Raw genomic sequence first — 12,813 nt, 5'->3', positions numbered from 1 at the left:
ATCTCCTGTCTTGGGACTGACCCAGAAAATTGATGCAAGGTACGTCGATTCCAGCTACGCAATTCATGTAGCTGGAATTGTGTATCTTGCATTGATTTTCTCCATCAGTGTATACCTGGCCTAGGAGATCTTAAAACAGTTACAGGACAGGAAATAACAGTACAAATTTCCTATCTTTAATCCACACTGCCCCTGCCAAGTAGCCTTCCCCATGATCAGGACAGGAAATCAGTCAAAAGTCACTTTTCAGTTCAATTCCTGTTCCCCTAGGTAAGATTACAAACATGGATATGGTGGAGAAGGCCTAAAGGACTTTTAAGCAAAATGCAGGACAATGTAGCACTTTAAAGACTAACAAGATGGTTTATTAGATGATGAGCTTTCGTGGGCCAGACCCACTTCCTCAGATCAAATAGTGGAAGAAAGTAGTCACAACCATATATACCAAAGGATACAATTAAAAAAATGAACAAATATGAAAAGGACAAATCACATTGCAGAACGGAAGGGGGATGCGGGGGGGGGAGGAAGGAAGGTAAGTGTCTGTGAATTGCTGATATTAGAGGTAGGGAGAGTGGGATGTTTGTGAGTTAATGGTATTACAGGTGATAATTGGGGAAACTGTCTTGGTAATGGGTGAGAAAGTTCAAAGACTTGTTAAGTCCTTGTTGGCAAGTGTCGAATTTTAACATGAATGACAGTTCAGAGGATTCCCTTTCAAGTGCAGATGTAAAAGGTCTTTGTAGCAGAATGCAGGTGGCTAAGTCATTGAGAGAGTGTCCTTTCTGGTTAAAGTGGCAAGAAACTGTTTTCTCTTTGTGATCTTGTCTGATATCTGTTTTGTGGGCATTGATCCTTTGGCGAAGTTAATACAAGTCCCAATGTCTAGGAATAACTCAGACATTTGTTCCATTACATTCCCATCTCACTGGACTCCAGATCTAAATCTCTGCCATAAGGGACAGAGTCCTTGGGAATGTTGTTCTGGAGCAGCTTTTCCAGATCAAAACCAATGAAGTCCCTGCTAAGATCATCAAGACAAAGACAAAGGGGACTATTGGGTAACATTCCCAAGAACTCTGCCTCCAACACCGAGTCTTGGGATTAGGATGGTGTCCCTACACCTTGGGTTTCATTCCTTTTAATCGGTGTCCTTTCTAGAATCTGGAAAGTGGTAGAAATCCAGGGTAGCTTTAGATGCCTTTGAATTCAACAACAGATCCTGTCAGCCGAGGTGAGTCCAATAGATAAAAATCCTCTGTTAGCTCCCTATTCTTTGTGCATCCATCCATGGTAAAGTCACAAGGTTGGAGATGAGGGGTGCATACATGTGGAAATAACCATCTTGCATCATGCACTGATGTGGAAGATGATGGACAATACATGTACAATCACATGATACAAAGCATGTATAATGTGAGTGTAGGTGGGATACGCTACCATTGTGGATAGTGTTAATAGCAGATAAACTATCTGCAAGCTAAACAAGATGACCTCACGTCCCTTGTGACTAAGATTTACATAGTTTTCTAGCATTGTAAACCACAAGTTTGTCTGTTCTTGTTAAGAAGGATGGCTCATATTAACAGTTGAAAATAATTTACTGATTCTTTTTCCTGGAATAAAATGTTGACAGATGGTTAAGAGTTGGGGTAGGGAAATGAAGTAGATATGGGGAACATTTTCCTAAACATTCATCACTGGAATTGGGCACCTGCTGTAAATCCTTTCCCACACATATTTCAATTTCTGAGTGAACTCAGTCAGTCTGTGTTTGTGCCGCTTTCTAGTTTGCTTTTGACTACTGTTTCAACAAGTGCAATGAGTTACTGGCAGGAAGGTTTGTGGAAACAGTGAATTTTAAGTAAATCTGACAGAATGTTAATGAAAAGTAAATTTTGAATTTGTAGTAAAAAATGTTTGCATCAGAAACCCAATTCTAAGAGAGATGCTTATCAGTCAGGGATCAGAAGCAGCATCATGCAACCTATGTCACTAATAAAACAGCTTGAATTTTGAATATTTGTAATGAACTGCTTGTGAACAAGATATAGGCTAAGAATATTTGCAGAAATGATTAAGGGTCCGTATGAATCAACAGAAAGGTTGTGTTAGGTTCCCCAAATCATTTTGAATAATAAATACAATTGAGAACACTGATCTGTTCACAGAGAGCTCACAAACAGCAAAGGAGGCAAATTCCATTTAGTAAGTTACATGCTACAAATAATTTTCTCAACTGTGCTCATCACCCTTATATCTGAGTTTCTCATATGAATTGAAGACATCTCAGTAAATCTAGGAAGCAGAGCTTCCTGCTTCTCCCTGGAATTTGGTATCTTGTAGTCAGAGAGGAGGTAGCTGATTCCTTTCTTCAGCTTTTTATTTTTTATATAGAGATTTGTGGAAATTCTGGTTTAAAAGATGCATCTTAAAGCATGGAGGCCTTTAAAAGATGCTATTTCAACTGAGAGAAACTAGGAGCTCCACAAGGATAGGAGTGATGGAGGATATAATTTCAGTATCACTTTCAAATTAAAATAATTAAGGTGTGACTTTTAGGGTATTTCCAGCAAGCAATGATTCTCACTGTTTCCTTTCTACAAGCCAACAAGGGCATGTCTACACAGCAGGGCTAAATTTGAAATAAGCTACACAACTTGAGATAAACTACGCAATTAGCCTAAGTCAAAATAGTTTATTTCAGATTTTGGCGCTATCTATACAGCAGGAAGTTTGAGCTAGAGCACTCTTCCCCCAATTTCCCTTACTCTTTGTACAATGAGGGATATAGGAGTCAGAGTAAGCAGTCCTCCAGCTCAACATTATTTTGACATTATGTCGAAATAACTGCTTGTGGATAGACGCAGACTATGTTATTTCGCTGCTGTGTCGACATAGCCTAAGATATTCATCCAAAGACCCACATCCTCTTCCAGTCTCCCAATTTTCCTTGTTTCTCTGGGGCACCAGGAAAGATTCTGCAAGGTATTAGTGATCCATAGATTACAGCCTGAGTTCCCAAAGAAACGTTGCTATAGAAAACCCAGGGAGACAAACTTGGATCACCCAGATGTCCTCTCCTTAGCATTGGTCTCTCTCCACATGATAAAATAACAATCCTTATTACCTAGAATTCCTGTGCCCAAAATGATGCTATGATAAAGAAATGTGCTTGTACCCTATATGGAGGTACACTGGAGAGCACCTTCTATAATCCATGGCTGGCTGTCAACAATTTATGCAAAAGAGGGTTTAAAGCCTTATCACACTGTGCCCAGGATATATTCACAAGAAAGAGATTTCAGGGAACTACATACAATAGGGATGAGTCCTCCTTTCCCAGTGCAGTATCTAATGGATGGCTTGTCTTTTCAAGAGTATATCAAAGTGCAGAGCCATTTGTTTGATGTTGCTTTTTGATGTATTTAATTGTAAAACACACTGGGACTGTCATGAGAAACACTACAGAAATATCATTATTTATTTATTATTATTTTATTATTATTTGCCAGTAATTCCACTGAGGTGCCGTGGTGAAGCCATAAAACACAAGAGCAAGGCTTGACTTACCAGAATCCCCAGGAAATGGAATGACACCATTAATAGCTATGCATTTTATTGCCCACTTTAATATGGCCCACAAATCTGGCCATATTATTCAATTATTGTTGCTTGGGTGTTTTTATCCCTCAAGAGTAGCAAATAATGCCGTGGGCTAAGAAATCTGGTTTGCTTTTTAAATCATGTTCTTTCCCTAACAATTACCATTATGAACATTTCCGATATCTGAAAACAAAACAACAAGACTGCGAAACATACTGTCACTGACACAATGATTAGAAGAGTCGGCAGAATCTAATAGCCTGACCAGGGATGCATGTGGGGAGGAAATCAGTCTCAAATTAAACTGTCCATCTGGGGAGAGCGCAGGGAGCCAGATGCAGGAACAACAGAATGAGAGGGAGAAAAGGCGCAGGGAACCTTGGGCAGGGGAAGTAGATCACAATAGAGATCAAATATGGAAATGGAGTCAACCACCCCCCCCCCAACAGTTATGTGTTATATTTTATATAAATAATTTACAAAACTATCTGCATAGAATACCAGTGTAATGGGAAGCCAGTCTCAGGGTATATGACCCCAGTCCCATCTGGAGGCAATTCAGGTTTAGCATCTGAAAAACAGATATGTATTTTTGGAACATATTGCCCTCTCACTCTTTTGTGTTTGTGTTTGTCTGTCCCTGGTAGGTGTTAACAGGGTTATTGTAACATGGGTGCTATCAGGAGTGCTGTTAGGAGAATGAATTCTGTTCCCTGGTCTGTATCAGGGTTACACAACTCAGTATGTCAGACAGCAGAGGCTAGTTGGCACTGATACCAAGTAGCTACTGGTTTGGCGATGGGACTCATGGCCAGGGCAGAATACCTCAAGGGTCTACATGAAGTTGCTCTCTTGGAGGCCAGCAACAGGACAGAGACTGAGAGGGTGAAGTCTGCATGAGGAAACTCCCCTCTGTTCACTACCATTCAGACCTTTGGGAAAGAAGTAGTTTCAGTTTGCAGAACTGACAAGTTCTCCCCATCTTCAATCCCCAACCCCCTGCCCTAGTTTTAGGTGGCTAGTCATTAGCATTTTTAAATAAATTCACTTTGACTGTATCACTCTCCATGGATATTGCAGTGAGCAGATTAGACTCAGAATGCTCAAAGAAACAGAATGAATTCTAAGAGAACTGTGGGAAGTATTTCCAGACAGCGAATTTTGAATTTAGAAGTGTGAGCATTCACACCAGAAACCTGAGTTACACTCAGCCTGTCAGGGAAGAGAAACAATACCATGTGACTTATGGCATGTGTCCAATCAAAACTAAGCACTCATCGGTTGACTTTTAAATGTCAAATATACTCAACAAACTGCAGGGGAACAATCTACAGGCCAAGAAATCAACCACAGAAAGTAGGTGGTGAATCAATTTGAATGTTAAATACATTAGAGAAAATTGCAATTTGCTCACAGACCCAGTCAAAAATGTAACAAGAGGCAAAATTCATCAAAGGAATTATTCCCTGTGAATTATTTGTCCTGATTGGACTTTTACCCCCGGTGAAATTCTACCCATTCTGGGTGATATTATTATAAATGCTAGGGCAGGTGTGATTCCATACATATTGTGTGTGTGTGCAAACACCATCCTGTTTGTGCAGTGTATGTGCTGACACAATAACTGTAAGTTAGGCTTCTTTTCTGCGGCCATTGAGTACCAGGGAATAATGTATATTCTGAATTCATATAGTTACAGAATTGTGTGGATATTTGCAAGTCCATGTGGCAGGATAGGAAACACAGGTTGCAGCAGAAGAAATCTGTTTACTCACTGATCTCATTTTATTGCAATGGAGTGTTTGCTGAGGAGCATCAAAACTGTTCTTCTGTAGCTGGACAGTTTGTGTGCCAAGTATTTTGCTAATGGCCCCTGGTCAAAAGAGGATGGCTGTAGTCAGCCAATGACTTCCTGAGTTGGGGGAGGGGGTATATTTCCACCCCCATCCCTCCATTGATTTAATTGGCCTGAGATGAACATGGCAGCTAGAAAGAAATGTTCCCATCTTCCCAACTCAAACAGGAAGATTCATTAACCATAAAAATATACATGGCCTCAGCCCTTCAAAAACCTGCAATTTATTTTACTCTAGGCAGCCAAACTATATAATCCAAGATGAATGCAGGGGTCGGGGGAGGAAGGGGGCACGGGGTAGAGAGAGTGCAGGGAAGGGATGGAGGTGGAGGGGGAAGGAGGAAGAAGGCTATTAATGAAAGGACAAGCACGGCAGGAGTGTGGAAGAAGGGAGGTTTCCGGGAGGATGACTACCATAGGGGCAACGCTGAATGATTGATGAACAGGCGAGTAGAGCAATCAACATGCCACTTTATCCAGCCAACAAACCTAGAGCCGTTGGTATTTATACAGGCCCCAGCCTGATTATTATTGTAAGAGAGATTTCTCTAATCAAAACTCCAAAATTACACACAGGCCTTGCTGATTAATATTACATGATAACAGGAATGGGGCACATCTGGCAAAGAAGCCAAGAATTTTCCACGCCGAGTGTCCGTTTATTTGCCTGGAGGAAGAATAATAAACATACCCACACCCACCCCAGACTCCCCAACACCCCACGATTGTGTGTTTCCTCTTTTGAGGAGCTTGAAGGTCTGTCTGAAGGGTGTTACTCTCTCCTTCCCTCTGTGCTTTGTATACACTTTAGACAGGGGCAGGATGTCCTGTATCTAGAGAGCTCAGCTGGGCAGGAAAATGTATTCAGTGTTGATGGAAGACACCAGATTTACAGAGTTGGAGACTGTATCCTCTTTTTATCTGGAGACTTGCTACTAGTTACAGCCCAGGCAGCAGCAGCACAGGCTTACCCCCACTTTCCCTCCTGAAGATGTGTCTCTGACCAGGAGGGAGTCCCAAAAGGAGAACATAAGAATGGCCTGCCTGCATCAGGAAAAAGGTCCCTCTAGCCTAGTATTCGGTCTTCTAATAGTGGTCAATGTCAGGTGCCCCAGCGGGAATGAACAGAACAGGTAATCATCAAGTGACTGATTCCTAAAGCCCTGCTAATCTATGGGAGTCCACTTTATATCCATGGATATCCGCATCTATGGATGTGGACATCCGTGGCTCGTTTTTGCAGATGTGGATATAAATGTTGCATCTGCACTGAGCTCTATCCATTCCCCAACACCTATTCCAAGCTTCTGACAAACCGGGGCTAGGGATACCATTAGTCTTTGGCCTCAATGAGGAGGCTGCCAACAAGGATCATTTGGATGCTGGTTTTGGGCCGACACCTATGTGCATGGGGCAGTGGATTGAAAGAGCTCCACCTCATTTCATAATGGTCACCAAACAGCTGTCACATCCTGAGTGCCTGCATTCCATCCACCTAATCCACATCTGGTTGGGAGGCAAATGCATTGAAATTCATTAAGTGTGTGTGGTGGGGGGTGGGGTGGTGGGGGGGGGGGGGTAAAATGTGATCTTCAGTAAGAAGGTACCAGAAGGGCTACAGGGGTAGGTGGTTGCTGAGGGGAGGGAGGCTGTACCTGCAGAATCCCACGCCTGACATCCCAGTAACACTTAGCCCATGCGTTAGAGAGAAAGCATGCTGCCACTGGCTCTTTATTCTTGGAGTGCTGACAGGGCTTTACCTGAAGCACTGTGAGTGCATCTCCATTATGTGCGTATGTACAGAATATATTTACATGCATTCCAGTTTCAGGATGTTCTCACTGAGAGACTTGAGCAGCCCCCTTAGCCGCCCTCTGACATTCTGCTGATGCTAATGTGATTTTTCTTGGAAGCCAGAATGGAAACATTCTAACCTCATATTATAAAAAATAACAAATATGTGCAACAGTGCAATGCAAGGAAATTCCAGCCAGGGCTTTTGGTGCCTTGAGCTTTGCTCTCCTGTTTTATGATGTCACCAGAGACATTTGCTTCAGTTGCAACCATCGCTTAGTATTACTTGGCTGTTGATATGGAGACTACATGGCTGTGGTTGACTAGTGTATGTAATCAAAATGAATTGCTGATGCAATTTCATACATCACAGGTAATGTCCACTCTAAATTTTTCCATCCATGGGTATGGCTACACTACAGCGCTAATTCGAACTAACGCATCTAGAACTAAAACTAGTTCGAATTAGCATTTTGCTAATTCGAACTAGCGCGTCCACACTGATTGGACGCAGGGGCGCATTTAAGGGCGGCTGAAACCGGTTCCGGCAGGGCATCAGGTCAGTAGTTGCGTTGTGTGGCTGCTGTCTGAGGCTATCTGAGGCTCGTGCTTAAAGGGACCCCCCTGGACAGCCGGTTCTCAGCTTTTCCTGCTTGCTTGCCAACCTCGCCAAGGGACAGCAAAGCGTTGGTCTCTGTGCCCGTCTGTGTCGGTGCTTCCCTTCGGGGCCGCCACTGCAGGTGGCAACATGGAGCCAGAGCTCGCCCTGCACCTTCTGGTGCACTTTCTGGACTTGCTGCTGCAAGCCTGCCAGCAATGGCTCGAGGCTGCCTGGCACCACCTGGTGCACGTTAGCCCCCTGCCTCTCCTCCTGGCCGCCCTGGAGGCCGTGGAGGAGCCGTGGCAGCGCCCCGGCACCGGCGTGCCCCGCCGCATCTGGCGTCTGGACACCAGCAGCGACTGGTGGGACCGCATCGTCCTGGAGCGCTGGGAAGACCAACAGTGGACCCAGAACTTCAGGATGAGGAGGGACACCTTCCTGGAGCTCTGCGAGTGGCTCGCCCCTGCTCTGCTCAGAAGGGACACTCGCATGAGGCCCGCCATCCCCCTCCAGAAGCGGGTGGCCATTGCCCTCTGGAAGCTCTCCACGCCGGACAGCTACCGATCCATCGGGAACCAGTTTGGCATAGGGAGATCCACTGTCGGAGCGGTGCTCATGCAGGTATGGCACTCGTCGGCCACTGCGCTGGGGCGGGAGGGGGGCTGCAAGGAGGGGATGGGCCGCCCCAAGGACAAAGGGGGGGGAGGAGGAGGTGAAAGCGCCCCGCACCGGAGGGGTCGGTCTGTCCCGGCTGTACTACACGCCGCCAGGGGGGTTGCTTCCGGGAGTGGGGTGCGGGGCACTGCCAGGGCACGAATGCTCCCAGCCACCCGGGCGCCCCACTGATTGGCGCTTTGCTGTGTCTCTCTCCGCAGTTGGTCAAGGCCATCAACCGGGTGCTGCTCTGCAGGGTGGTCTGCCTCGCCGACCCGGACGCCGTCATCCGGGGATTCGGCGCCCTCGGCTTCCCCAACTGAGGAGGGGCCATCGACGGGACGCACATCCCCATCCGTGCCCCGGAACACCAGGCGTCCCATTACATGAACCGCAAGGGGTACTGCTCCATCCTCCTGCAGGCCGTGTGTGACCACTGGGGACAGTTCACGGACATTAATGTGGACTGGTCCGGCAAAGCACACGACGCCCGGGTGTACCGCAACTCCTCCGTGTGCCAGCGGCTGCAGGACGGGACCTTCTTCCCCGACCGCCACATCAGGGTCGGGGATGTGGACATGCCTGTCTGCCTGGTGGGGGATGCCGCCTACCCACTGCAGCCGTGGCTGATGAAGCCCTACACTGGGCACCTCAATCCCTCCTGTCAGGCCTTCAATGCCAGGCTGACCAGGGCCCGCATCATGGTGGAGGGGGCCTTCGGGCGACTGAAAGCCCGCTTTCAATGCCTCGTCACCCGTCTGGACCTGGCCGAGCACAACATCCCTCCCGTGGTGGCAGCATGTTGTGTGCTCCACAATTTATGTGAGAGAAAGGGGGAGGCTTTCCTGCCAGCCTGGATGGCTGAGGCTGACCGCATGGCTGGCCACTATGGTCAGCTCCGCACCGCCGCCGTCCGGGAAGCCCAGCGGGGGGCTGTCCGGATCCGGGAAGCCCTGCAGGAGAGCTTCCTGGTGGAGGAGAAGGACTGACCTCTCCCTTGCATGCCCCACTGGGGCCTTCTTCCACCCTACCCCCTTCCCCTTTCCTCTCCCTACCTACTGTCAAATAAAGACACCTGTTTTTCAAACAAAAACGTCTTTTTATTTAACATAACTGGGGTGGGGGGAGGGAGGAAGGAGGGTGGGAGAGAGGAGGGGGAAACCTGGGACGAGGGAGCTGGAAGGGGAGGGAAGGGAGGAAGGGAAAGTAAAGCTCAGGGGTGCGGGGTCCGGCTGCCTCTCCTGTCTCGCAACACTGCGGATCCGGGGTCGTTGGTGGGAAATGGTTGTGGAGGGTGGGGCAGGAGGGATGGGGGGTGTGGAGGAAGCAGGAGCGGGAGCAGGGGGAGCAGGGGGAGGAGGAGGAGCAGGAAGGGGAGCAGGGGGAGCAGAAGCAGGAGGAATTGGGAAGCGGTTGAGCAGGCTCTGGAGGTGGCCTCGCAGGGCACGGCCCTGCTCCTCCAGGGCCTCCAAGCTCCTCCGGCGCAGCCTCAGGTCCTCCTGGACCCAGTGGTCCTGGATGCGGAGCTGGTGCTCCAGGAACCGGAGGTGCCGCCTCTGGTACTCCTCCTGGTTCCTGGCTCTCCTGCTTGCCTGGGCGCGGGCGGCTGCTGCAGGTGGGGTTGTGCGCCCTGCAGTCCCAGGTGCTGCGGCTGTGGTGAAACAAGAACAGCGGTCAATTACCCTAGGGGCCCAGGAGTGTAAAACCCAGCTCCCCTCTGAAAGGCCAGGGCCCCTGCAGAATCCCCAGCTGCTGCTCCATGGTGGGCAAGGCCCAGGGGCACAGTCCCGGGGCTCCCTCTCGCCCCAGCCCCCCGTACACATAAGGGGAACATGAGGGTACTCACATGTGGACGCCTCCCCGGCCTCGGACGACACAGGCGAGCGGCTCTGTGGGGTGCCTCGGGGGTCCTGGGTCCTGGGCAGGCTGCCGGCAGGCTCCTGGCTCTCGGAGCCCTCCTCCTCCTCTACCTCCTCCGTGTCTGGGAGCGGTCCCTCTACCCCGGGGTCTAGCATGAGCCCCCAGGAGGCGGTCCAGAGCCTGGAAGTGGGGGCAGGCCTCCGGGTCGGCCCCTGGCAGGCAGGCCCGGGAGTAGGACTGCCGCAAGTCCTTAATTTTCCAGCACACCTGCTCCCGGCTGCGCTGGTGGCCCCTGGCGGCCAGGCTGGCAGCCATGCGGCCGTAGACTGCTGCATTCCTGTGGCTAGTGCGGAGATCGTGGACATTGGAGGCTTCCCCCCAAACCTCTATGAGGTCCACGATCTCCGCACTAGACCACGCAGGCACCCGCCTCTTGTGGCCCCGGGCAGGCTCCTGGGAGCCGCCAGGCTGGTCCCGGGAAGAGGGGGAGGGGTGAGGGGCATCGGGTCGCTGGCTCATGGGGTGTCAGCTGCTGGGTGTGCTGGCACAGGTGCTGGCAGCCTTGCAACTGGCACAAACCCCGTAGCCAGCCCGTGGCCCTTTAAGGGCTCCGGGGCCGGGAGGGGGGCAGTAGAGTTTCCCTGGTGATGGCCAGAGTGGCCACCAGGGCAAGCTGGGAAGGGCTAGCCTCCCACTAGTTCGAATTAAGGGTCTACACAGCCCTTAATTCGAACTAGTAAATTTGAACTAGGCTTAATCCTCGTGGAATGAGGTTTACCTAGTTCGAACTAAGCGCTCTGTTAGTTCGAATTAAATTCGAACTAACGGAGCGCTAGTGTAGCGCCTATGAAAGTTAGTTCGAACTAACATCCATTAGTTCAAACTAACTTTGTAGTGTAGACATACCCTGGATCTTTCCCTCTGAGGCTATGTCTACACTGCACGAATTTGTTGGCAGAGGCAATGCAAATGAAGCACTCATTAGCATTTCTTGCTCTCTCATTTGCATAGTCTCTTCCGATCCGTTTTGCGGAAGAGGTTTTTCTGGAAAAAACCTGCAGTGTAGACGGAACAAAAAACCCTTTTGCGCAAGATCCGGTATACCTGCTTTTTTGAGGCATAAGGGGTCTTGTGCAAAAGGTTTTTTTTTGCGCAAAATGGCCCCGTCTACACTGCTTTCTTTTGCTTCGTAGTTCTCTTTTATGGGAACCATCCTCATTGGTAGAACCACAGAGAAAAACCCTGCCCAGCTGGAGAAAGGGGAGAGGTGAGTGGCTGAGGTCAGCACCCTTCTGCCCCTTAGGGTCTAACTGTTCTGGCATCACCTGGAGCCACTGCAACAGCTTTTCCTTTCAATATCTTTTGTTCTCCCTCCATATCTCACCCCTTTTCTCCCAGACCTGCCCCTCCTCTCTCCTCCTCAGCCTTTGTTTCTGCAGCCTGCTCATGACTGGCTGCTTCATGGGAATAACAGCAGCATCACAACACCTGGCCAGCCCAATAGCCACCACAGCCTCTTGTTTCCAGACTTCAGTGGCACCATGAAACCAGCCTCCCCGCCCCATGGCCCTCCTGCATGCTGCACATCAGGTCTTTATTAAGTAACATGCAAACATGTGTGTGAAGAGGACGAGTGACAGGAGCCCCGTGAGCCCTTTGTGGAATTACAGAGAGCCTAGTCCCAGAGCCAGGCTCTGCTGCAGGGACAGATAAGAGCTGCAGGACGAAGTTCTGGAAATAAAATTGGAGCCCTAATAATAATACTAATAATAGCCAGACTAGATGTTCCTGATTATTGAAGGATGGGGAGCATAGTGGCCAAGCAGATAAAGAGGAATGACACAGGTGTGTACGTAATCTGAAAAACAAAAGCTAAGCAGAGCCATTGCAATCTCTTCTTCGAGCCCTGAGACAGCAGAGCAAAGGGATAGGGCTGTATACAGGCATCCTCACTGCTCCTGATTTCACTGGACAGACCTGTGCCCTGAGTAATGCTGTGTTCTGCACCAGTGCCTTTATCGGGAAGCACTCTGCATACTTTGTTTCTCCGTGGCCACCTGGGAAATGCAGCAGCCTCCAGGGGGTAGAGCAATGGCTGCTTAGCACAGAAACACTACACAGCAGCTTAGAGGAAGGAGTAAAGAAGAGTCATCGTCAACAGGAGCAACCCAGGGGGTTGAATTCCAAACAGGATTTGGGCAAGACACCAGTACCCAACCTACAACTCAGAGAAAGTTCAGAGGTTTTGTCTGCAGCTGTTCACTGACACTTCACAACAAACTATTTTGTGCCTTACATATGCACAGAGCTTTATAGACCAAAACATGAGAGGCCCCTTCTCTCTGGAGCTTGAGCCCGAGGAAGGGGGACACTGAGGAAAGGGGAGAGGGAGAGCTATGGGTGAATGATCCATTGGTGAAAGATCATGAATGAAGTTGTTGTT

This window comes from Pelodiscus sinensis, chromosome 13 (genome assembly GCF_052426305.1).
Source record: "Pelodiscus sinensis isolate ZL-2025 chromosome 13, ASM5242630v1, whole genome shotgun sequence".
In the NCBI taxonomy this organism is placed as follows: domain Eukaryota; kingdom Metazoa; phylum Chordata; order Testudines; family Trionychidae; genus Pelodiscus; species Pelodiscus sinensis.
Note: the sequence above shows the minus strand (reverse complement) of the source record.